The sequence below is a fragment of the Anticarsia gemmatalis genome, chromosome 18 (assembly GCF_050436995.1).
Source record: "Anticarsia gemmatalis isolate Benzon Research Colony breed Stoneville strain chromosome 18, ilAntGemm2 primary, whole genome shotgun sequence".
NCBI lineage: Eukaryota > Metazoa > Arthropoda > Insecta > Lepidoptera > Erebidae > Anticarsia > Anticarsia gemmatalis.
This window is the reverse complement of record NC_134762.1, coordinates 6,033,093-6,059,612: the sequence shown is the minus strand read 5'-3', so window position 1 is coordinate 6,059,612 and position 26,520 is coordinate 6,033,093. Positions and strand designations below refer to the sequence as shown.

At 33.7% G+C, this 26,520-nt stretch overlaps 1 protein-coding gene and 2 non-coding genes across 3 annotated transcripts in view; 2 read left to right on the top strand and 1 right to left on the bottom strand.

Moving 5' to 3' along the window:
• fid (class I SAM-dependent methyltransferase fire dancer) overlaps positions 1-7,029 on the bottom strand; it is a 31,880-nt gene extending 24,851 nt beyond the window's left edge. Inside the window, exons 1-2 of the mRNA XM_076126051.1 lie at positions 6,908-7,029; positions 5,467-5,678 (exon numbers count right to left, since the gene is read on the bottom strand). The gene's annotated coding sequence lies outside the window, so the exon portion shown is untranslated. The remainder of the gene's footprint in view (positions 1-5,466; positions 5,679-6,907) is intronic.
• A 17,857-nt stretch (positions 7,030-24,886) lies between these two features.
• On the top strand, positions 24,887-24,960 carry TRNAN-GUU (transfer RNA asparagine (anticodon GUU)). Its single transcript has one exon. It is a non-coding gene; the product is annotated as a tRNA-Asn (tRNA).
• A 656-nt stretch (positions 24,961-25,616) lies between these two features.
• Positions 25,617-25,705, top strand: TRNAY-GUA (transfer RNA tyrosine (anticodon GUA)). The gene is given in 2 exon segments: positions 25,617-25,653; positions 25,670-25,705. It is a non-coding gene; the product is annotated as a tRNA-Tyr (tRNA).
• The last annotated feature ends 815 nt before the right edge of the window (positions 25,706-26,520 follow it).

The window sequence follows — 26,520 nt, the reverse complement described above, 5'->3', positions numbered from 1 at the left end:
AGGTCAAACATTGTGGATACGTAACGTGTTTCAATATGGCCAGCTTTTAAATGAGACACACATTTTCAATATTATATGAATGGCCAGTTTAAATGTACTTATTGTGAGTACGACCTCTAGGGTGATTGATAAAAAACTAAGGTGATATTAACCATCAGAAAGCATAGGAATCGATGAGGCTACGTTTTAATGGTTTTTGTGAGTATGAGCGTATTGATCTCTCTACTATGTGAGGTATCCAATCAAAATAAATATTATTGTTCAAAATTAACATATGTTTAACTACTGATCTCTCAGTAGCGAAACTAATTCACATGTTTTTAAGGTGTGTAGCTCTATTATGATATTGCAGAGAACTATTGGTTGCTACTAAGCAGTGGAAAATAGTATTAAAGACCAAAAAAAGGAGAAAATTGGAAATACAAAGGATCAACACAGTCAAAAGGCTACTTTTATTGGAAAGTACTAGAAGGAGAAAACAAAATGTAGTTTAGAAAATATGGTTACAAATAGCACCTTTGTTTTGTGCAATTTTAAACCTAGTCCCACGTTGGGCGCCAAAAAAATAATTGCGAACGGCAGTACACCAATCAATTTGTAACGAAAGTATATAGAATAGATAAATAGTTGTGTCGAATTCAATGTAGTGAGTGTAGCGAGCCGGCGACATCGCGAATCATACGCCGAACTGCAGGAATCGACCAAGGTCAACTAAAATAAGTCTTTATTGCTAAATCCACACGACTATTTTTGGTTGTTGAATAGAAAATTGGATTTCGATGGATTGTTACATCAGTTGCTGTGCGGTCGGTGTATTTTTATTGTAGGGATTTCTAGTTTGCGATCGGTTGAATACTTCAATAGTATAAACACATATTAATAAAATTATTGATCAATAAGAAAGGGCTAATATTCATTTATCAAAATCATTCTCAGGATTTATTTAAATTTCTATTTCCTAATAGAATTCAGCTTTTACAAAAGGAGTAGATATTACAAAACATGTTAGAAAAGCGCATTAAAAATACAATTGGAATCACACATTAGTGTATTGATGATTCAGTGATATTCACATATTTAAAATAATAGAATTTCTACATTAGCATCATAAAGCATTGACCCTAAAAAATTGACAATTACAAAAAAGTACAGCCGATCACAAAAATGATTGATTCTTCACACTTTCCTTTTCAAATTATGAGCGTATCATTAATCACTCTGAAGCAGTGCAATGGACCTCCATTCACAAGTGTTATGTGGGAGTTGGCACCCCTCCTAGACTGGCTGTCTGCCCTCCAACTTTCCCCATTTACACTACACCAAGCACCGGAATATATCACAGAATGCTGGTATTTTGGCATCGTATGGTAAGTTGAGTTTATCTTCAGTCGGAACATGGAATATTAATTTTTAACTCTAGTTATGTATTGTTCAGCATGTTAATGTGTATGCTGTTACATTTTGTGACTCTTGATTAGTAACTAGTCACATATTTATGGCCGAGACTCTATGAGATCTTATTATTTCTCACAAGTCAGTAGTTTGTCTACTTTGAATATTTATATGGGTCTGATCTATGATTATATTTTGATTAATTGCATGGTTTCTTATGCTTGAAAACATGACTTACTCTCAGACAATTTGGAAAATTATTAATTAAGGATTATGAGAAACAATCAGGATCACAGGATCTGTGTGATATCGTACTATTTGCTGATGATACGTCGCTTATATTTAAAGTAGATCGTAAGAAAACTGATTTTGACGATGTAAATGGTGCTCTTACACAGGTTCTCAATTGGTTTACAGCCAACAATTTGTTGTTAAATTCAAGGAAAACCAAATGCATTAGATTTACCATGCCCAACGCTAGGAATCTAGGTACGAACGTAGTTCTAAATGGTGAGGTATTAGAAATGGTCAATTCCGCAACCTTCCTAGGTATAGATTTAGATAATAAGCTTCAATGGGGCACCCAAATAACAAAGCTCGCGGGCAGGCTCAGCTCCGCAGCCTATGCGATAAGAAAAGTAAGACAGTTTGCTGGTGTAGATGCGGCAAGACTGGTTTACTTTGGTTATTTTCACAGCGTTTTGTCCTACGGTATTCTACTTTGGGGCAGAGCTGCTGATATAGACACAATTTTCGTAATTCAAAAAAGAGCAATTCGCGCTATTTACGGCTTAGGAGCGCGGGACTCTCTGCGGGATGTATTTGGGAAAATAGGCATACTGACGGTGGCATCACAGTATATTTTTGCGAATTTGATGTTCATCAAACAAAACATAAATTCGTTTGCTAAGAATAGTGACATTCATAACATTAATACCAGAAATAAGCACAAATTAGTAGGTCCCTGCAATAGATTGCAAAAAGTACACAACTCATTTGCAGGTCTTGGTGTTCGGTTGTATAACAAACTCCCTAGCAGTGTTATGGATCTTCCCCAACAAAAATTTAAAGTAGTTGTTAAAGATCATCTTATTAAAAGGGGTTATTATAAGGTTGACGATTACTTAATGGATAAGAAAACATGGGATTAGTTAGTTACGCGTTCTACAGAAATCGAGATTAAATATCTATATATTTATATAAACATCTTTGCATTGTATAAACATTAATCAGTCATTTCAACTCTGTAACAGAGAGGTATTGCACGAGTCTCAGTGGTATTCATTTTTCTTTTTTTTCATTGAAATGGCGGGCTCCCATGCCAAGGTTCGTCATGCTCACTAAAATGTCATTGCTTGCGGCGGCGTCGTGTGCCGGGTCACCCCCTTCCCTCTAATATGTGCGAAGGGGGTGATGGCTGGTCCACGCGTCATACTCGTGAACGGGTGCTGCTTGGGGTGACTGGTCGTCCTGGGTGTGGTGACTGCCATAATTTTTTTTTTTTTTAAGCAACTACGTTTCACTAACTGTACTTCCTTTACCACAGTATGCTCTTGAAATGCCTCTTATGATTTCATTTATATTATTATGTGGGTAGATGCTCCCATCATGCTTCCAATACTATTTATATCTTGTTTATTAGCACCTTAATATATTGATTTAATTTATGTTATGACCAAAGTGTGTTCGGTAGTGTTGGTAGGTAGCAGCTACTTACATCATCAATGTTTTATACCAGCATAAATATTGTTAAAATCATTTGGCGATTAAAAAGAGTGGCCAGGAGTTTCTTGCCAGCTCTTCTCATTGGCCCTACCTTCCGAACTGGCGGTAAATTCACTCTCTGTATCATTGACTATCATAAGCGTCAGCACTTGACCTAAATGAATAAATGATTTGATTTTGATTGATTTTGATTTTAATCGTCGGTTTAATATGTTAAGGGACAGTTTCTGTTTAGTAATTGCAATGTTATTTTCATAAGTATCTAAATATAATAGATTTTTGTTTATATTCAGCCCTCAACCGAAAAGTTTAATAAACAGCAAAAATCATTTACTTCATTATTGTCAATTAAATTCAGAAGAAAATATAGCTGTTTTAAAATCTGCTTCACAAAGAATTGTTGGATTGATTTCTATACAGACCGGAAAAGTCTGGGTAGAAAGACTCAAGTAACATTGTGTGTCGTCACACAAATATTTGATGACTAATTAATATGTTACGTTTATAAGTCCTCGCCGTAAAAAGCCCCAAAAAGCCTTAAAAGGGGCTGATTTTAAGATTTTTGAACTAAATTTAATCAAATGTGTAAAAAAACCTAAATTAAATGTGGTCATTTTTTCCATTTCGAGAATTTCAGTGATGATAACCTTTAACCAAGGGAAATATCTTTGCTTTTCCCTTTCTACGATATTTTTCACAGGCAGCAAACAAAAAGGGGACACGATCAAAAGTGCAATATAAAGTGTAGTGCTGATAATAATGTTGTATAATCTGTATCTATGTGGGTCAATAGGGAGAGATAATCAGCTTTGAATCATTGTTATAACATCATTATTGAGCTAAATATAGGCCTGGTTTGTAAATAAATCTATAGGAAACATGGACTGATTCTATCAGATTTTAAAAAGGCTGATAGATTTTTCTAGGTATTTAGTCCACTAACTTAGTAGAAAGCTATGTAAGGAAGATTCGCGATTCGCGGCTGGTATAGGAATATTAAACTCTGAATTTAGAACATTAGTGACCCGCAAGCTAAAGCTTCAAGTGTCGGTGGCCTGTTTGATAAAGCAATTTTTTTGCTTATGTCCAGAACTATTACTTATAATCTAGATAAACCTCTCTTTTAAGTCTAAGACTATAGTATCGGTTATCTTATTGAGGTGAGTAGTAATTACTTTATGTAAAGAAAGCTTTTTCAGTGATGAAATGTTGTGTATGAATTAAATAACTTTAATTAAAATGTTTAGATATTCATGTATTATATTGAATGGTTTGGAATGGATAAGAATTGTGGCATTGTTTTTTCATTAAAAGTATTCTTTTAAGCCTTACTTTATTTACCGGGATTGGTTTAGATTTGGTAGGTGATAAAAGCTGTAACAATTTGTATTTTGGTCGTGACTGTAAATGCATCAGCAAAGGATTCATGTTTAAAAATCCTCTTTTGTCACTATTTTAAACACCAATATGTTGAGTAACATTTTCTCCGAGTGGTGGACTAGTTTTTTTTTATATGAGATTATAATATCCAGACTAAAGCGTAAGCCTCCAAGAAGGTGGATTATTAGATGTCCCTTAAATAGATGAATATTTATAGCCGATTCTGACCTGTTTTAGTTATTTTCAGACGTGTGGCAAATATATACTGCTCTACAAATTTTGATATAAAAATATATACTTAAAATGTTTTTTAAAATATTTCTTATTGGCTTTAATGTGTTGCAGATCTTTGAGTGACATAAAAATTGTACTGAATTCTAAATGTAATTAATACCATTAGTTTGATATTAAAAAAAGTATATCCGTGAAGAATTTGCTATTTCACCCTAGGATTTAGTAAATTTTTAATAATAATTTAGATAATTATACTTGTTATAATTGTTTGATAAATGTTTTTTTTTGATAATCTTAAAAAAATGAAGTATTAATATAGATATTTCGATAATATAGATAATTCGTTTGTTTGTGTTTAAAGGATTTGTACTAGTATATTACCAATGACGCTATCAATCCGAATCTACTGTGAACTTAAGACTTTGGTTCGTACCATTGTAAACATATTAGGTCAGGGAAAAAGTCTTTTCGCATTATAGTACGTATGAACTTGTAATATAATCTCTTTGACTTCAAGAATCACAAATAAGTACACGGTTCATCAGGTTTATTTCAGTGAGCTCGTGAGTTACCCAAATATCGAGCTTTTTTATGTAGAGAAAAGATTTTATTACAAGTTCATACATACTATAATGCGAAGACTTTTTCCCCGACCTAATATTATGAAAACCTGAACTTACTTCAGGTTACAGATGGTTTAACAATCTATCTTTGTTGACTAAATACTAAACTTACCTTTATCATATTGTGTAGACAGGTTGCAAGCCGTTGTGGGGTCCAGTCATAGCTGACTGCGCGTGAGTTGTGAAGCCTCGCCCATCTGGAACGTCTGCTATTGGCTGATTCAAATCACGCGCACTTTTCTATCGACCAATCACTTGCCTAAATGATATCCATATTTACTGGTCACTGGTTGTTCACAAAACTGTTTATTGTTGAACAAACACCTGCAAACAAAAGAGACAAGCGTGAGTCAGTTGTTTCAATGGGCGTGCGATTTCCGGTTAAGAATGAAGCCTCCCTCGTCACTTCCTGTGGGCGGATGGGACAGTAGCGTATAAGATTGTGTTTATATAAATAGAATTCTTTTAAAGGAAATCTTATCAAATTAAAAGTATTGGTACCATAGTAATATAGAATAATATTATTATATTCCTTGGTGAAAACGATTGTAGTGAAAAATCGCGTTTTTGATATTGAGCAATGTTTATTGTTACGAGACCAAAATATCAATATTATGAATGTCTCATGGTTAATGTTGTTTATTTAAACGTTGAGAAATATTTAACAAATAAGTTAATTATGAGTAAATCAACAAGAACGTTCAAAATTAAGTCTACTAATCGAAAACGCTCGGCTGTACATTTCAATTGAATTCATAACATTCATCAAATCAATCATAATTCATTAAAAAATATCGTAGAAATAAAATTAAATGCACAATTCGACATTGCGATACGGTTACATGTAATTTCGCACAAGGTTGCAATATCGATTCAAGAATGGCTTGTTTTACTTCTCAGCCTCAATAACACAACCTCCAACCACTCGAGCCTTTCGCGTTTAAAATAGATCCACACTTGCATTACTCCATCGATCTTACGATATCACCACTCAAAATAACTCATTCAACAATCAATACCTAAAAATATTATTGAAATATATTCAATGTTTGTTGGTGTCCTCACACATAATGTATTATGCATAAAGACGCTTCGAATTAGCTCCATAGTCGAGATATCGACGTAAATATTGAACTCCCGATACTCGTTCGGTCAGATCTAAAAATAATAGTTGACAAGGAGCGGGTCGGTGTGTGTTGGCTGTTATTGGATAGATAGTCGTGCAGAACGTTATCAAACAGACATTAGCCGCGGACCACCCACGTCATCGTCATTCATCCGCTTCGATCGCACGCACACACGCACACGGCCACGCGGTGACGCGCCACACCACACCCGCGCCAGCTCTCGCTGCCACGACCACAGGCAGCCGCTCTCACCACCAGCCCCGCCGGCCATCATCATAAAACCCCAGCGCGACGTCGCCCTACACTCTCACACAGCCGTCCACCATCTTAAATTCATTCACAAAAATCGCTATAGCACAGCGCCTATTTGTTTACCGTTTTACGCCTCTCTGAGCACATTGACGCACTAAAATTGAACACTAGTACCTTCTCCGGCCGAGGATGTTTAGTTTCACACTGGTTTTTCCGTTGCAAATGCGTTTTTAGCTTGTTTTTTGTTGGCAATACGGTCGTTTGGTCGTGCACGGGGTCATTACGTCGGTACGCCGCGGCGGGCTGTGTGCAACTGAAGAATGGTGGCAGGACTGCGGACGGCCGCGGAACGCGCCTGCGCGCTGACTACCCGCCAAAATACACCTACGCGCATGTATGGGTTATGTAGGCTGTGCTGCTCTTTCAAAACTTGCACAGATAACATTTCGTTTTGTTATTTTTATTTGTTTTTCAAGATATCACATTTATTAAATTGAACTTGTTCAGATTTTATTGTAGTACGGCTACGAGGATGGGCTACGGAATGAAAGTTTATTGGCGCGTAGGTCTCTACGTAGCGCGTATGCTACGAACGGCTACGCATTACATAGTTCCTATTAATTATACCGTGCTGAAGCTATTATTATCTCCTAATAGCTTTTAATGACACGTTCTTACGTTTGTAACATTGTGTGACGTTTATATTGGTTACAGACCAACTATTCGATATTGAAATCAAAGTTTTCAATAGATTAAGTAAATTCTACATAATAATATCTAATGTAGTATACCTTGGATTCTTTGCGTATAGAAAACTGTCTTAAAAATTTATTTTCTTGATCTAATTGCTACTTAATCCTAATAATTCAGCCTATAACAGTTACAAATGCCAGTATATAACTTGTCAACCTTTAAAATCACATGCAATATTCCTATTACCTTGAGTTGAAGCTGCAGTCAAGGCAGTGTTCTAACATAATAGCAGCACAATAGGCTTGTCGTGTGTACTACTGATTGATTCCGTGAAAGAGATCGTTATCAAACTAATGGATGGAGCATTGATTTGGAAAATAATGAGAGACCATGATTTTGAATTGTCTCTTGCTGTGCTACTCGTAGTTTTAAGGCAGTAAGTTATGATACTGATGAGTTACGAAGCAGCCTTTTTCCTATAATGGGAGTTAAAACATTTTTCTTCCGATTATTTCTTTTTCTACCAGCGGTTTTGTATGACAACATGTATGGATGTGATTGAAGCAAGCTAAGTTTGTAAGGATCTTCCCATGTGGCGTTATCTTGTCTTTGACTACTTTTATGAAAAAGAAACGTGATTTTATGTATTTATGTATGTATATGCTTTTTTATAATCACGCTTACATAATATTATGTCTGTTATACCCGTATGTTTACGCAGAAGTTTATAAAATCTCACGGTTCACCATTAATAAATGTTATTCGCTTGTAATAGGAGTAAAGCCTGCCATATGTAAGTTCAATTAAGCAATAATCTTTGAAATACATAGTCTGTAAAAAATACTCCAATTAAGTTATTTGTCGATGGAAAAATAGAAGCTTCTAGAATCTCTTTGAAATATCTAACATTAAAACCGGCCACTCCGGCGCCGCCGTGTAATTTTCTCTACAGGTAATAGAGGTATGATGATGCATAGAAATTCAATGAATACAAATAATCAAGTCTTAGATAGTCTTTTAAAACCATTACTGAATAACCTATATAGGTTACTAGCTGACCCGCGCAACTTCGCTTGCGTCACCTAAGAGAATGGGTCAAAATTTTCCCCGTTTTTGTAACATTTTTCGTTGCTACTCCGCTCCTAATAACCGTAGCGTGATGTTGTATAGCCTATAGCCTTCCTCGATAAATGGGCTATCTAACACTGAAAGAATTTTTCAAATCGGACCAGTAGTTCCTGAGATTAGCGCGTTCAAACAAACAAACAAACAAACAAACAAACAAACTCTTCAGCTTTATTATATTAGTATAGATTCAGTAATGGTTAACGGTTACGTATATACACGGTTACGTATATACGTAACCGTGTAATTAGATGAAGAACTGATGTTAAAACGCTATAAGTAGCTCGCTCTGGCTTTGCTTAGGTTACACCGGATTAATTTAAATATTTTCCTTGTTAATCGCTCTATGTATTGGTGAAAATTGCACAGAAATCGGTTAATAAGATTTTAGGTTCAGACAGAGCGGTGTGCGACTTATACTTTATAATATGTATTGATGATTGTGTAAATGATGATGATATATTATCTGTTTTTTCAAAGATGAAAGAGCATTTGTTTATGTGCTTTTCAGTGGCAAAATATGGCAGTAAAACGTATTCGATCGAAACTAGCTATTTGATTGAATGGCTTTTTACTTTTCGGGTCTAACAGCGCCGTTTAGTAAATAATGCTGCATAAATAGTTATTTAAGCTTGCCGATTATACGTTGTGTACCTACGTAGTCAGAGTCAAAACTTGTATACACTGACACACTTTCAATCGTACATATATTTTTGTATGAAAAATCGCTGCTATTAGTCAAAAATACGCAATGATTGTAAAATTACTTCGAAGTTAATAGTTCTACCTGTCGAGTTTACAGTAAACAAAATCATTATCACAGTAAGAAGATTCTAATAAACATATACTTATACTAGTAGATAGTTGTCTTCAATGGCGGAGGTTGTGACTCGTTTTGTGAAGCTCTCGACAAACAAATAAAATGTGGTCAATCCTATTTTTAGCTCGTCCCACAGTACGCTGAATCTCTTTTGTTTCGCCATACGACGTATTGCTGCGAACCAATTCTGTGACCAACCTTCCGTGTATTACTTTTCTATATTGTAATGTAGTGTGGGAATTTGATTGAAATGAAGAAGGATTTAGTTTAGACGTTTAGTTGTGTGGCTTCGTTATAATAATGTAAAGCAAGATTAAACGTTAACCTGGAACAATAAATAATGTGCAAAAATATATATATATACATTAATTGCTTTCAATGCAACTGTGTAAAATATATACATACATTCATTGCTAAAATAGAAATAAATAAATGTATTGCCATTTTTTAAAGGTATGCAAGTACAGTTCAGTGGCGTGAAACGATTTAGCTTCTTGAATAAGACTTACAAGACGTAGCAATCAGTAATTAAATATACTAGAAAGAATACAACTTACATTAATTTGTGAAAAGTAGGACTTATCTAGATACCCACACGTGTAAGCACAATTACATTATAATTTAAAACTTGACTCGACATTCCTTAGCATACGATAGGCAAAAAAATCTATACTAATATTATAAAGCTGAAGAGTTTGTTTGTTTGATTGTTTGTTTGTTTGAACGCGCTAATCTTGGGAACTACTGGTCCGATTTGAAAAATTCTTTCAGTGTTAGATAGCCCATTTATCGAGGAAGGCTATATGCTATATATCATCACGCTACGATCAATAGGAGCACAGTAACAGTGAAAAATGTTACAAAAACGGGGAAAATTATGATTATCTTAAGTGACGCAAGCGAAGTTGCGCGGGTCAGCTAGTACATTATATGACGCTGAATTGGAAATCTAAAATTGCAATAGGAATAGCTGTCTATAGTTTATTTAAAGCTTGGTCGGAATGATGGCGGCTAAACGCAGGTAACTTGATTGGCGGTTTTATTTTCGTTTTAAGTTAATAAACCCAAATGCCGTTTCGTTGTTCTGACCTTTCCAGTATTTATAAAAGGTCGCGTTTTTAGGACCCCCTTCCAGTTCTATTAGGACACAATTTAGTATTTATCGTGACATTTTTATCTGAGGCTTATTTCTGTAGATTTAGCATATGTGAAAGGTGAATATTATTTGGCAACGCTATTCAGATAATTATATCTATTTACATACCTGCTTAAATTTATAAATAGCCAAACTATACCCTATTAGCATAGATTTATTTTTATGCCCGGAAACATGCAAGAAATAAAAAAATCCTTCAACGGAGACGATGTCGTCAAACTAAGAAGTAATAGAGCCGACGATCCAAAAAGCGAAAGTAGTGATGTGAGTCTGTCTATTACGCTCTCACGGCTGAACTACTGAACCGATTGAACTAAGACCAAACTAAAGAACAAAACCAACTTAAGAAAATACCCTAACGGAGCCGCAATCACAAACGAGACACACATCACATTTGCTTAACCATTAAAACACATAATATAATGGATATCTTCACTTAAAATATACATTGTACTAAGACTGCAGGCCCAGACGACTCAATTTTTTTCCAATAAATAATATATTTCAGCACGATCGCAAATTCTGTTGTACAGTCGTGTAAGTTTCAGACCAGCGTGACGTCATAGCTTGGCACGGAGACACCATGACACTCGTGAGTCAGGCAATAACTTTCAGCTTACAGCTAAGGACTAGAATAATGCTGAACACTTTCCAAGTAACGGTACATTGTCAGTGATTATAGGAAAATGACTGTGTTTCGAAGAATCATGATGATTAAAAAAGCACTGAAACTGTTGCTTACTACTAATAAATGACATTTTAGGGGTGATTTTCGAAAATCAATTTTGTTATTAGTTATATTTACATACATAGATAAATTCACATTTTTCCAGCGGTAGGCAGAGACCAAAGAACCGTTTTTTTCATTTCTTCCCATGATACTTATCAAAAAAGTAAAAAAATTGGTGAAACTTTCCATAACAGCTCTCCCTCTCTGACTTACATTACAGTTTGAGTGGTCAATGTGGTTATGTATGAGACTTCAAGAAATGTCGAGGTTTAAACTCCCCGAATGTGTTTTTATTTAACAAATTACCAATTATGATAAGGCCGAAGATCGTAAGAATTCGATATATGGCTATGATATAATAACTCTGTAACCAAAAAGATCAATAATTCTAATAGCAAAACTTGCAGACAGCTTACGCTCTCGGGTACAACCAGCGTGAAAGTATAACATGCAATGTCATATTACAAATTCTCTCTTCAGCGTATATGCATCAGAAAAAAATACATACAGCCTTATTACACATTATCTTCGGAAATATATACGAAAAGATAAAATAGCTAACTTATCAAGTTTCGTGGATCCATGCGTCATTGTAGTTACAATGTGCACGTGTATATGTGTGTGTGTGTGTACACGTGTGTGTCTTGTCAGAATGCACCGCCCACGTGTCGCGATCTCAATGAACTAACGATTTTACCTGATAGATACCCGCCACAATATTGTCACTTTAATATTATGTGTGACACAGGAAGATATTAGGATAATACACGAATTTAGAAGTCACTTCATTGTTGTTGAATATTATTTTGAGGTGTTCTGCGTATTGATTTCATCGAATTCAAACTATGGGTCTTTCAGGATTTTTTTGTGTTAAAATACCGAAATACTCCAGGTTATCCAGATATTTATTGTAAATAGTTTAAGTTATTAAAATGCTTGTTGCATAACCGGCTAGGAAAAATTGGGAGAAAGCAATTTTGATAAAACCATTGGTCAGTCCAAGCTGTGTTATATGAAGCACAACATCTCATTAATGGGTACACAATCCTACGCTTTCGACTAACAAATTAACGTTTTCAGAAGTCATTCACAGCCGTACATATCAGAATTTAGGCAGTTACATCACACGTAATGCACTGATCTTCGCAGCTCAAATTGACGACATAAACATATACAAAAATTTGCCATTTAACATTATCTACATAAAACCTAAACAACAAACACTCCCTTCCATAAAAAACACACAACAAATTATTCAATAATTACGGTTCATCAATGAATATGTTTCATTCAGTTCATCTGCAAGACGGCTAGACTGCTGACGTCACAGTGACGCAGAGACGCAACGCAGATTTGATCGCAGACACTCCGGCGCCGGTGGCCAGACCAAGGCGAGACAGCCTTCCAGCCAAAAAATATACTCCCAACATCCATTTATCTTTCTTTCAATAAAAGTGTTGCGTAATTTGAATTCGTTGCCAAATATGCGTTTGGTTTATGTGTTATGTTATTGCAGAGGCTCTGCGGACTTTTTTTCTATGGTTTTTTTGAGTCTGGGTTTAGTCTAATGGCCTCCGCGGCCTTAGGTGTTCACCACTACCAGTACAGAGATGGACTGGGCTCGAGAGGTCGTGGGTTTGATTCCCACACAGGAGATATGTATATTTGTGCGATCTACAAATAGTTGTTTCAGGTCTGGTTGTACTTTGTGTCAGTTTTTTGTATGTTTGTAAAAGTCCTTGTGACACAAAAGCAAATATAAGCGCGGGAGTCGTCTTTTAAAAAAAAATCTAGACTGGTTTCGAAAACCACAAGTCAGTAGTCAAATAATATCTCTAACTATCTGGTGGTATTATATAATAAGTCTTTTGTTTATCTAATTTGGTTGAGAATCAGACACAAACATGTTAAAGAAGCTTCTCATACCACGACTAGGCCAAAGGTCTTAGCTTTAAGACAGTAGAAGAAGGGTAAGGTCGTGGTCAAGTAAGAAGACAAGGGATCTTTGACCATGGACAATATAATATTCATTTCAATGGCACTCTGTTACGATGCCAATACATGGAGATATAAAAAGTAAGATTATTTTTTTCCTAAGGTCTTGAAATCAAAAACTTTACTAAAATTAAGACAATTTAAAGAAAAACAGTAAAAACAAACATTATTTTTTGTTTTTGCTATATTTTGATAGTCTATCTATCGGATCTACCTGCAGGAGATGTTATGAAGTAATTAAGTTTTCAAAAAACTGAATTTTTTCCGGTATTTGATTATCACAAGTTAAATGGTTACGTATTTTTATCTATACGACTTAACGTTACAGAAATTAAGCTTAACAATTTCCATAAAATTACCAACACCGATAAAATCCATATAAAAAAACACATTCTTGACCATTGAAGAAGCGCATGACGTTGCATGGAATTTATATTGGATGAATTCTTAACCATGTAAAGAGAAAAACGGCTGGAAAATGCTGCAGCTCATGTAGTCTATTTCTAACAACGTGCTATTGACTGGGAACTGCACAGATTCCTTTGAAAATAGCTCTGACGTAGATGCTGAAAGCTGATAAAATCTATTCGACACCGTTCAAATTTTGCTCAAAATATATTGTACTAGAGGTCCGATGTTGGCTGATTTGACATACGTGTATGAGACTAATATTTATAGTCTATGTTCATCTCGTATAATGTATCCCTAAAAGGTATTAAATACGCGCAGTTGTTTCGGAGATTATCTAATTACAAAACCTCCCGACAATCTTGCTTTTTTTTAGGCCATTGAAGGTATAAGACAGTAGTTCCTTTTTGTACATATGACATAAGTTATAATTCTAAGCAAAACTATCGAACAAACTTTACAATTGATTGCGCATTACCATAATAAATCCTCCAGACTCAACGTAAAAGCGCATAATAATCGTATTTCAAAACTTACACAAGTATAGTTTTAAACCAGTTAGACATGACAGTATGACGTCAGACCCCAATACTTAGATCTTATTCATAAATCCTCAGCGATCACTACAAGCCTACTTGCTTTAAATAAAACTTCAGAACATTAGCAGTTAACGTTAAGACGTTCACAATGTTTATGCGAACATAATGCGCTATTTCTTATGTGACATTCATTTTCGTCCGGACAGAGTTATTTACCAACAAAACAAAACTCTAAAATAAACCAATATCGTAAATATTCGTCGCACTACCTCGCCACAGCGGCCGGCTACGCACGAACCGCCTACGGTTTTGAATTTCGAGGCATTCATACATGCGAGAACGAGACGCAGATAAACAAACTATTACTGAAAGTTACAAGAGTGAGAGAGACGTGGATAGTCATCGATCGGCTTGCGTCACAGAGAAAGCGTGGGCGCGATGACGTCACGCCGCACCCGCCAATCACCGCGTGAGGAAAAGGCGCCACGAATTAGCGAACTCTTGGAAAATATTCATGAAGAATTTTTCCTTGGTCTTATCTTATTTTTGCGAGGATTGAGGGCAGATAGATTGTAAACTTGAATATATTGAACTATGATCTCAGCATTAGGGTACAATCGTTTAATGTTTTTCGTGGGAATGGCTAGTGCTTATACCGGCGCCGCCGGTTACATCTATTGTTTTTGGAGCAAATAACCTGAAAACTTGCTATGAATGTCTGAAAAAATAACAGTATTACAATGAAAAAAACTATAGTCGTGTGTATTACATAATCATGAACTTTGAAAATGATAAGCATCTCTCTCTATTTTTTATTTTGCACGAGAGATAGGTACCGGCTAAATAAAATATGACATTTTATTTGAGTGTTCATTTTTAACATATTTATTTGATAAGTCAATAGATTATAAATCATTCTGGATATCTAATTTTAGTGCTACGTCGAGCTACGAAGCTCTACACACGTAGACCCAGGCTTAGGAAGAATGGTTTCAGAAAATAAGTCAAGAGAATAAGAGTAGCGACATCTGTTGAATGTGAGGAAAAACTAGGCTCTTTGTCACCATGCAGTGGGCATATGATAGAGAGCGCCATCTCGTAGATTGTTTCAAAACTATGAAGGCTGATGACATTAAAAGTCCGACTAGTGACTATAGAACTTATTTTGATCACTAGATGGCGTTGAATACAAAATTACACAAATTGGACAACTGGTTTGTATTACAATAATTTTACTACGTCTATTAAAAAAATAGCAACCTACGCTTACATTTATCTACATGATAGAAAATAATAGACCGGCAGTGTGATATTTTCAAAATAATGATTTTACCACAATTACTGAGGCCACCTCGTCGCCAATTACAATTTACACGTTTGGGTAGTAAGTTCGATTCGGAAAGAGAATTACTATTAATATTAATGTCGTTGTTTAGGATAGGGTTTAACCGTCGGTATGCTATGCGTTAATATTTCGCAATTTGCTGGCATAATTTTAACATGTCAATCTCTACAATAGGAAAACCAAAGGTAAACATTGATAACCAAATCAAAAGATTATTATTTTGAGTTTGAAGAAATCATTAAAAAAACTAATTATACCTACACTGGAGTTGTCATTGACCCCATTAGTCAGTCAGCGATACCTAAGATTATTGTAAACTTTTTGTTCAATTCAGAGTTTTTAGGATGTACGCAGATTAAAAAAGATGAGGTCGTGACTTAAAAAAACGTCTAAAACAATCGTTTGCATGTTCGGTTTTTCTCATTTGCTTTTTGTTAACTGTAATGGATGATTGATAAGTAATTATTTAGAGAGCAGTAGAACATTATTTGTTGTCATATCTTTTGAATGCAATTCCAATACCAATATTTTTATGTCACGGGGATTTAATAAACACAAAAATGCCATAATTGGTACAACAGACCTTAAATAATTATAAGTAGTAAGTAGATTTCAAGGCCTAATTCCTCCCTCGTCTGAAAGGATACCCAGCAGTGGGACAACAATGGGTTGAAAAAAAAGTAGAGATAGATGAAGATCACCATTCTGCCGTACCCATTTTTTTAATCTTATTGCTGTCTGGGCAGCAAAATTTAATGAATTTAACGACGATGATCTTTCGAAATTATTGGTAGTCTAACCTTCAGTAGTGTTGTATAAACGCAGTGAATTAAGGTTCATAGATACACATATCCACAAGGAAAAAGTTGGGTATTGGGTACCTTGTTGTCATCGCTTTGAGACGCGTCAGACGTTTGGTAGATTCAGTAATTGTAACGACTATCATAAGTGTCAATAATTGACCTAAATGAATAAATGATTTGATTTTTGATTTCTTCTTTTTTGAGATTGATTTCGTCGTCAAATAGGAGATAATCATAGTACAGTCAGCTTCTTATATAAAGTGACAGATAACATATCCAGTTATAAAGGGACTCCTAAAGTGATCAATAATAATAATACAACCAAAGTCATCTAATTATGTAAGTCATTCATCTTGCACAATGATATCGGAACATGGACATCGTCAAATATATGAGTTCGTTCAAAGTGCCATAATCATAGTAACAAACACGGCGCCAATGGTTTCTAAGCATCCAAAGTATTCAAAAATATGGAACACTACATGAAAATGAACTCTATCGCTGAATATTTAAGGTACCTTTTGAAATTTAAAAACAAAATGAATGAGATAAAGCATTGGTTGTTCCTTTCATTATGAACGTGACGTCATTGGCATGTGTTTTGTTTATTCTATCCTCAATTTTATCATATTTTCATGATTTATAATTCGCGTTAGATATCAAAGAGTAATTAATACTAATTTGCATAAATACTCGAAAGATTTCATAGATAATGTACATCATTGTTTACATATCAATGTCATGTGTCATTCATATAAATGCAAATAAATTAATATAATAAAGTAATTATTACAATTTAATTGGAAAAACATGGCCTCATTTCGAATTAATGATGGAATGAAACACAAAATCATTCACTTGCAACAAGAAGGTGTTTCTGTAACAGACATTGCGAACGAACTTGGAATATCCGTAAGTTGACTTCTCTTTATATTGTATGTTATTTTATTTTTTTGTATTTTGTACTGCTTAAATTCTTTCATGTTATAATAATTCAGTTTCTTTCTTACAGAGGAACACAGTTTATCGATGGACGGATAGATGGAATACAGAGGGTATTCTCCGTTACCATGTAACAACTGGTCGTCCACGCCGGACAAACACTGATCAAGATACGCGAATAGTGCAGAAAGCTCGAAGCGATCGTTTTTTAAACACGCGTAATTTGGCATTTGAGTTTCAAGTATCACAGACCACAATAAGGAGACGATTACACGAGAAAGGTTTACATAATAGAATACCCGCCAAGAAACCTGCACTTACGCCGAGGCACAAAGCACAAAGATTAGAGTTCGCACGACGTTATTTAGATTTTAATTTTGAAAATGTCGTTTTTGTAGACGAAAAAGTATTTTGTTCTACTGCTCGTGGTCGTCTATCTTTATGGAGGTTAAACAACACCAGATACGAAGAAAGAAATGTGTTACCTGGTAACAGGAGTGGACGTATCACACTCGGATTCTGGGGTTGGATGTCCCAAAGCGGTCCGGGAGAATTAGTCGAGGTTGGCGGCAGACTTAATGGCCAAAGATATAAAGATATCCTTAATGATGTTTTGTTGCCCACGGCCCGAGTATTTTATCCAAACGAAAGAATCCGTTTCATACAGGACAACAGTTCTGTTCATAATTCCAGGGTAGTATCAAATTATTTAAATGAAACAAGAGATTTGGAACGAATAATTTTTCCTGCACGTAGTCCTGACTTAAACCCAATAGAAAACTTGTGGGGTAAAATGATTCAACTATGGGATAATACTACGATAAGAAGTACGGAAAACTTGAGGAGACACGTTGAAAATGTATGGGAGTCGTTTAGGGGAGACAGATTTTGTTTTAACGCAGTGCAATCCATGCGTCAGCGACTTAGCGATGTTATTATTGCTGAAGGTGGATATACACGTTTTTGATATTTTTTTGTTATATATTTTAAGATAATAAACAACCATTTCAATTGAAGTAAAACCTTGTTATTTTACGAGTTATTATTTTGACCTGGAATTATGTGATGATACGTAGAATGCAGGAAGAGTTTAAATCACATACATTTAGAAGAAGGCTGTTTAGGTCTCATCGAATCGAATTATGTAATTGATACGTAGAGTGCAGAAAGAGTTCAAATCACTTAAGTACATTTTTAGAAGGTTGTTTAGGTCTCATCTCTTATTTTAGGATCGTGGGTAATTGGCGAGCATAATTTAGCTTTTAAGTCAAATAGACATTAAAAAAAATACTTATTAAACAAGTAAGATTCCCGGGATACGACCCGGTGACCTTACGTACGGCGGACACTCTAATGCCCAGACACCAATCAGACATGCATAGTGACATAGTTCATTTTCATGTACCTAATGTTTGTTCCATATTTTTGAATACTTTGGATGCTTAGAAACCATTGGCGCCGTGTTTGTTACTATGATTATGGCACTTTGAACGAACTCATATATTTGACGATGTCCATGTTCCGATATCATTGTGCAAGATGAATGACTTACATAATTAGATGACTTTGGTTGTATTATTATTATTGATCACTTTAGGAGTCCCTTTATAACTGGATATGTTATCTGTCACTTTATATAAGAAGCTGACTGTACGAAGGCCTCACCCTTTGATACATATTATGTAGACAATAATACATACTGTCTTAGTTATACCTAATTACTTTATTTTTGTACATACAGATTCAAAAAAACTTTACATATCGACCTCTATTACGCCACAAGCAAAATAGAAAGTCGATCAAATGAAAATAATCACATAGTCTCGTTAATTTAATTAGTGCTTCAAGCATTTTGCAATGCCTGATATTCATACTTTAGCATTCAAAACAGTTCTTGTAGATGCAAAAATATATTATTACTTAATTAAGAGTGTTCTTATGTAAGTAGATTCTGTATAATAATGTAGATGTACTAATGAATTTATAAATACTTCTCGGTTGATTATATTTACATTTGGTACTCGTCTTCTTGCATTTGTATTTTGTTTTGCTTTATTTCATATATTTCTAAAGTTTTAAATATGTATTTTATGGTAACTAAGTTATCATTGTTCGAGTGGGTGATTGTGCGTGATTTATGTCCGTCAAAATAAGTCCACCGAATGCTATCGATCGACTATTAGGCTTATTACTATTATTGTTTCTTATAAGGCTTGCCAAACTATTACTGCATTACATTGTTTTGGAAACACACATAACATCTACCTGAAATTTTGACATGAGTTTGTACAATTTTTATTTCCTTTTTCTGGACGAACACCTTCGTCGAACATTAGAAAAAATATAGGAGGTAATATCAATTGAAGGTAACTCCTGTTATTTATTTCTTTCGATCAGTCTATTAAACTCTAAATAAGCTTCTCTTATAAAAGAACAAAGCAAGCGTATCACCTTATATTAGTACAAAAATATAGTTATTAGTAATAATAGATGTCCATATTGCGAAAATAACCTTGCTAATATCACATAATGCGAGGTTTTTTTTTCAATAACACAATTTTGTCGAACAATAGATTGCTAAAGCATTTCATTCAATAACCTATGGGAATTATTATTAGCTGGAGGTCTATTGTCTTGTCCAATCATGTAATGAGTCTGTAACTGGCATGTTGTAACGGCCCGCCCTCTCATCTTGTTACAAAATATTGTAACATTCTTGTAGATCATTGAGGCATGTGTGGTGTATGAATAGCCCTTGAAATGTCAGAACAGAGTGTAGTTTTAAAAAGCTTAGATTAGTTTACGACAAAATTCTTTTGAACAAAAGATAATATTTGTTTTGGTAATGGGTTTATTAATTAAGCGTAGATTCTGTATTGACTTAATAAAGCTGAAAGTTTGTAGGTGATGATGATTGAGTTTCTGATACGAGTGTTCCTTTTTGTTAAAGAAGAGTAGGTACCAATACACCTGGGATGGTTAAATTGAAAAGTAGTTGACTGGATTTAAAAGACGGTTCCCGAAGTGCTGGAGGTCATGGTGTATATTTAATATTATTTTATTGAGGCATTTGCATATAATAATATATACACTATACGAACCCATAAAACAGATTCGGGAACTGTAGACGTCTCATAAAATGGCATTCTACTCGTAACACAATACTACACGTACACATTTTTTTATGATACCAAAACCGTATCCACATCTGATAGTAACATTGCAAAACTACTTGAATCTTGATATACCGGACTTGAAATAGGAAGTGAGCGGACAAAGGTACTCGGTATCCAATAGAATATAATTGGTATTTATGTCTCAGTTTCACGTGCCCTACAGAAAGGTGAAGGCGATGTAAAGGTTACAACGATTTTAACAAATAAGATAGCTTGTTGCATAATTGTATCGGAAAGAGGTGTGGCTTTGTGTACGCTGATTTTGAAGGAGCAAGTTGTTATATTATATCTATTACTAGCTGACCCGCGCAACTTCGTTTGCGTCACATAAGAGAGAATGGGGTCATAATTTTGCCGTTTTTGTAACATTTTGCACTGATACTCTGCTCCTATTGGTCGTAGCGTGATGATATGTAGCCTATAGCCTTTCTCGATAAAAAATGTTTCAGTGTTAGATAGCCACACTGAAAGAATTTTTCAAATTTTTAAAACAAACAAACCCTTCAGCTTTATAATGACGCCATTGCCGTTGCCGACTTTTGGTCGAAATATATCTGAATATATATCTAATTATTATTATAACATATAATGTATACATAATAATACATATACTCGTATTTATTTACTGTTTATATAAAACTGGAGGTATCTAAAACTTTAAAAACCATTGACACGAAGAAGAAGAAGCTTTATAATATTAGTAAACATATTTATACCAATGTCATAAAGCAGAAAAAGTTGTGTAAAGGCGCTAAACTCCTGAAATATTATTCAGTATTGTATTGAGTAAATAGTTTCGAGATGAAAGTTCGGTGGAGGCAATCTTTCATTGGAGTAACGTCCCTTTATAAATTAACAGCAGAACATATCTTAATGCAAAAATAAAGTCCTAAATAACAAGTACAAAATTCCCAAAAATGCTAGTACACGAATACAAAGGTAAACTCAAGTTGTTCATTCTACGAAAACTTTGTTTTGTGGATACTATGCAATATGCATATTTATAATTGATGTTTGTCTTTATTCCAAATTTATTCGTCTCCAATATTAGCATCAACGTTTAAAATTAGCATTATTTTTAAATTATGAAAATTTTGCCGGAAAACTATAATGTTGGCCGTGAATAAAACCCAACTATTTTGAAAGATAATAATGACTTGTAGTTTTTTAGTCCATTTGTTATTAATATGATGTTTTTAGACGCTTTACGAAGTCGACAACCTCATTAAAATTAATTAACAGTAGAGTAATGGGACGAGTATTATGTTTCGATTATCATGTTATCGATTCATCATTGACAGCGATTTCCAGGTATCGGGTTTCATTGAGTGTGTAAAAAAAAATCTTAGAAAACGTTAAAAATTGTTAGAATCTAAGGAAATTATTGTGTGCCACGATTCTTACCATGTTATTTAGAGTATTTTACTAGAGAGTGTCTCATGAATTTTAGCATGTCTCATTATTTTATATGATAATTCGTGTTATTAATATCGAAATATTGTCGTAGTTGTATTAACTTTTGATATTGGGCGGTGTTTTGTACCTGTTGCAGCATTGTGTTATTATAGAATACAATTTTACGATAAGAAGAATCGTAGTATAACATACGAGTGACTAGTGTTCAAATATTTATTTGGTTAAATCTCGCTATAATGTTTCCGGTTATTCATGTTGCCATTTAAAGCAGATCAACGATTCTTTTTATAGTATTGTTGATTTAATAAATTATCTGTTGGAATTTTAATAGACGCCTATGTCTACATACCTAGGTAGTATCTAATGTTTTACCTGTTACTATTTTATAAATAAACATTTTTGGCTATGTATTCATTCACGAAAAAAGTACTGGGCGATCTTTTTACACAATTTATGGCTTGGATTAAAACATGGAATACTTTTTAACCTCGGATTTTATTCTACATGGATAAAGTTGCGTGTATAAGTAGGTGATATTTATCTGTTTCTATAATTTTTGTATTGCTATTTTTCTTCTCGAGCTAATTTTAATACAAGACCCGTCTCCCAAAATAATTTTTGCTTTCATTATTACGATATTTGCATTTAACATTTAAACAAGGTTAAACCACCAAATAAGTTATTTTACGCAAATATATTTCAGATTACATTTTGAAACACGATCAAAACAAGTTGATTAACATTTATCTATATCGAAACTTCTAAAATATTTGCATATACTAGTTTTTTATGAAACCATCCACTTATAGTAGCTCATCTCAATAAATTTTATTGTCGGTAGTAAATCAGTGTTTATCGACTTTTATTATTTCTTATTTATGTATCACATTCCTGACTACTTTGACATTTAAGAAGTATTTTAATTAATATTTTAAGCACTCCCACTTTTGATTTGACTATCACTAAAAAGGAATGGAATGTCGTTTCTGTTCATAACAATATTTTTTTGAAAATCTACGACATTTAATGGCCATTTTTCAATGGGTTTGTTTGAAAATAATTTCATAATAGGTATATTCTGACGATTTTTTATGAAATAAGTTATCATGAATTGACATCGATTGATCATGAAAATAGCCGTGAAGCGAGGTAAAAATATACATATTTTAGTATTGTTATTATATCAATATTTAACATTATACTTTAAATATTTTAAGTTAATATTTAACAGTAAACATATATTATTTTGTGAGATGAATAAAAGCGTATATAATTCTTTGAATAGTATTTTCACGTGCGTGACGATTTTCAGTTGTTCAAACATGAGCCTTTACAATTGCGTTACATTGAACTTTTATTTGTACTAGGCCTACCATTTTTGGTTATTATGTTTAGAAAACACTTAGGAACTATAAACACTATGCATTAGGTCAAAAATTCTACGTCAGTATCTTTAACGAAACTTTTCTTAAGTAAATCGATACTAAGAAACTATATGTAGCGATGCCACGTCAAGACAAAACCTGAAAGAATGCATGAAATATGTTTTCCTTTTTCTATCTTAACTTCACCAACACAGAACTAGTGCGAAATTACTTAACTACTTCAATAACATGTAACAAGAATTTCTAGAAGCCTGAAAGTTTTCTGCCTATTGAAACGCAGTCAATGAGTGAAAAACTTGTAAGAAAAATTTTTACGACCTACATGACCATTGTGATTTATTTGCGACTAATCTTGTAGAGACAAAGGAACAGAATCTATCGGTGTAAGGTCGTGAAATGCCACTGTCGTATCCACTGCGAACACTCCGCGGTCGAGCTGACTCTATAGTCTATACTAATATAAAGCTAAAAAGTGTCAGTCTGTTCAAAAAGGCTTTTCTCACAAAGGAACTCTAGTGTCACTTGTCACCCTGAAAAAATTTTTTAGATCAAGTATAGTTGGTCAAATTGAAAAAGTCTTAAAGTAGTCCACTTAATAAGGAAGGCTATATGACTATATCGTAACGTTACAACTTCTAGGAAAGGAGCAGCAATATAAAAATCGTTCTGAAATCGGTAAGAAATATATAAATTAAATAGCCCGTATATATTTTTGAACCTTTCTAGCGTGCGTTTAGTAAAAAGCGAAATATACAAATCAGAAAACTATAGTCCACCCGGCCGAAGTCACAGGCGGCTGTTAGTCTTACTATAATATTATGGTATTATCGTAATGATAGATTCGGTACACGCTATGCTCTGCCCTTTGTCGACTTTAATGTATTTTGTGTATAATTACCGACAGATATTAGATTGCTTGCTTTTGCTTTGTGTCTGTAATGTTTCTAGACTCTACGTTTCTTGAGCTAGAGTTTGTAAGTTTGTTTGGAGGATCTGGAAATATTTATATATAACTTGACTTACAATATTCTTGTTTGTTTTAAAAGTCTCTTAATTCTGCAAAATAAAAGACTATCTTTTATTTGAAGGAAGGACCGTAAAGGAAAATTTGTACAGGCGTGCGAATTCACAAAAAAAATCCAATGGGAATTAGATGTATTTTGTGTTGTAAGATGGCAAAAATAATTTAATGAATTATTGTCGTTAGGATGATTGTACTAACGCGTTAATTAATGTTTTTCCTTCTCATTAAAGTGATTTTTAGTAAATATTAATATTAAATATCACTGCGACTCTACATTTTAACAGTGTCGGGTTTATTAAGGTAATTATTTTGTAAAGTAGAGTAGTGATAAATCGAGAATTATTTGTGTGAACTGCGCAAATTTTGCGTAATAAAATAATATTTATACTAAAATATTTTTCGACATCGCTTGCATTCATAGATGTTAATAAAGACACATAAAAAGCATCATACATAGTATAAAGCATAACAAATAGTACAAAAATGTGTGTGTTATCAAGTAGCCATTATCGATCTACAGTGTTGTTCAGTGATGGTCATACATAAATAAATATAGCGTTGGCTTTGAATGGATACTTTTGCAATGAGCAGCACCTGCCTCCGTGGCGCAATTGGCTAGCGCGTTCGGCTGTTAACCGAAAGGTTGGTGGTTCGAGCCCACCCGGGGGCGGTTCTTTTTGCCGTTTTTTTTTAAATTGTTATTTGTTTCGCTATTTGTATGTTTTTAAGATTATTGTTTGTAACGCGAAATTTTACCTAATGATTTTGAAAATTAAAAATAATTTGGAAAAGTAAAAATATTTTCTTGAAACAAAAATTTTGACAAAATATTTTATTGACAAAATTATAAAATAAATTATGTTCTAATCCAATATTTTTCTTTATATTATTTAAATATTATATTTATATTATGGTTTTCAATATATTCTTAATCTCTCTCTGATTCTTAATTTCTGAACAGTAAAATTTTAATTTATAAACATTTATTCAAAAAAATTAAAGTAAATAATATGCATACGTTTTTTATATAATTTTAAATTAATTATACCGTAATAACCATTATTTATTCCTTTATTTATCTAAATTAGTTACTAAAAGTCTATAACGAATGACTCTACCAAAACTCTGCCAGAATTTCACAAGTACTCGAGTCTAAAAATAAGTAATTTTATCGTCATATCAGTACCACAATACGATTACATAACCATTAAAATAACTAACACAATTTTAATAATTATTATCAACGCTTGTATACTGTTTTAAAATGATTAACTTATAGAAACTGAGCTCTGACATATAAAGCGCTATTTCACGACGTTACACAAGCCTTCGATAGCTCAGTTGGTAGAGCGGTGGACTGTAGAGGAATAAACATTGTCATCCATAGGTCGCTGGTTCAAATCCGGCTCGAAGGAGTCTTTTTGTCATTTGTTTTGTTCGTATTATCAAAAATATTGTTTTCCATAGCGATAACAAGTTTATTCGTTACATGCATACGTACATTTTTTTTTAGAAATACAAACTGTTTTGTTCCGTTTTAGCTTATAAAAATTACCGGTTAAAAATTTTAACAGAAATAACATTTATGAAAATACGCAAAATAAACGTATGCAATTTTTTTGTTATTTTAGAAAACATTGTTTCCTGTAACAATCATGTACGTTTAATCTTTATTGAGATAATATTATTAATATCTAGGTCAGGTACTTAGCGATTAAATAATTTCCTACATATATTTTTCAGACCAGTTGCACTTGACACAGACCTATATCCGTTGAATTTGATCTTAATTACTGACCTCGCAGTTATTATAGTACGACAACTTAGTACCGAGATCGTAGTGTTCGCAGGAGGAACATAAAATTCAAAATTAAGAACATCAGTGACCGTGCAGCTGACCGTGGTTTGTTTGATACAACCATTTTTTTTGGAAAAAACGTAGAATTGTTACTTATAATTTATATAAATAAAAATTAATCACCAAAATGTATATATCCGCGCATAACTTTTTATCAGCTTAATTAAATCGAATCATTATTTTATTATAATGTCAGTACAAGGTATGGGATCAAAATTCCCAAGAATGGTATTAACGGGACAATATTGTACTAGATATACTCGGACGAAGTTGGGCCAGTTCGCTAGTCTAGATTAATAACGTATGCCAAGACTCTCTACTAAGTTGTTAGACTATTATGACGTCATACTTCAGTTATATAATATTGAAGTA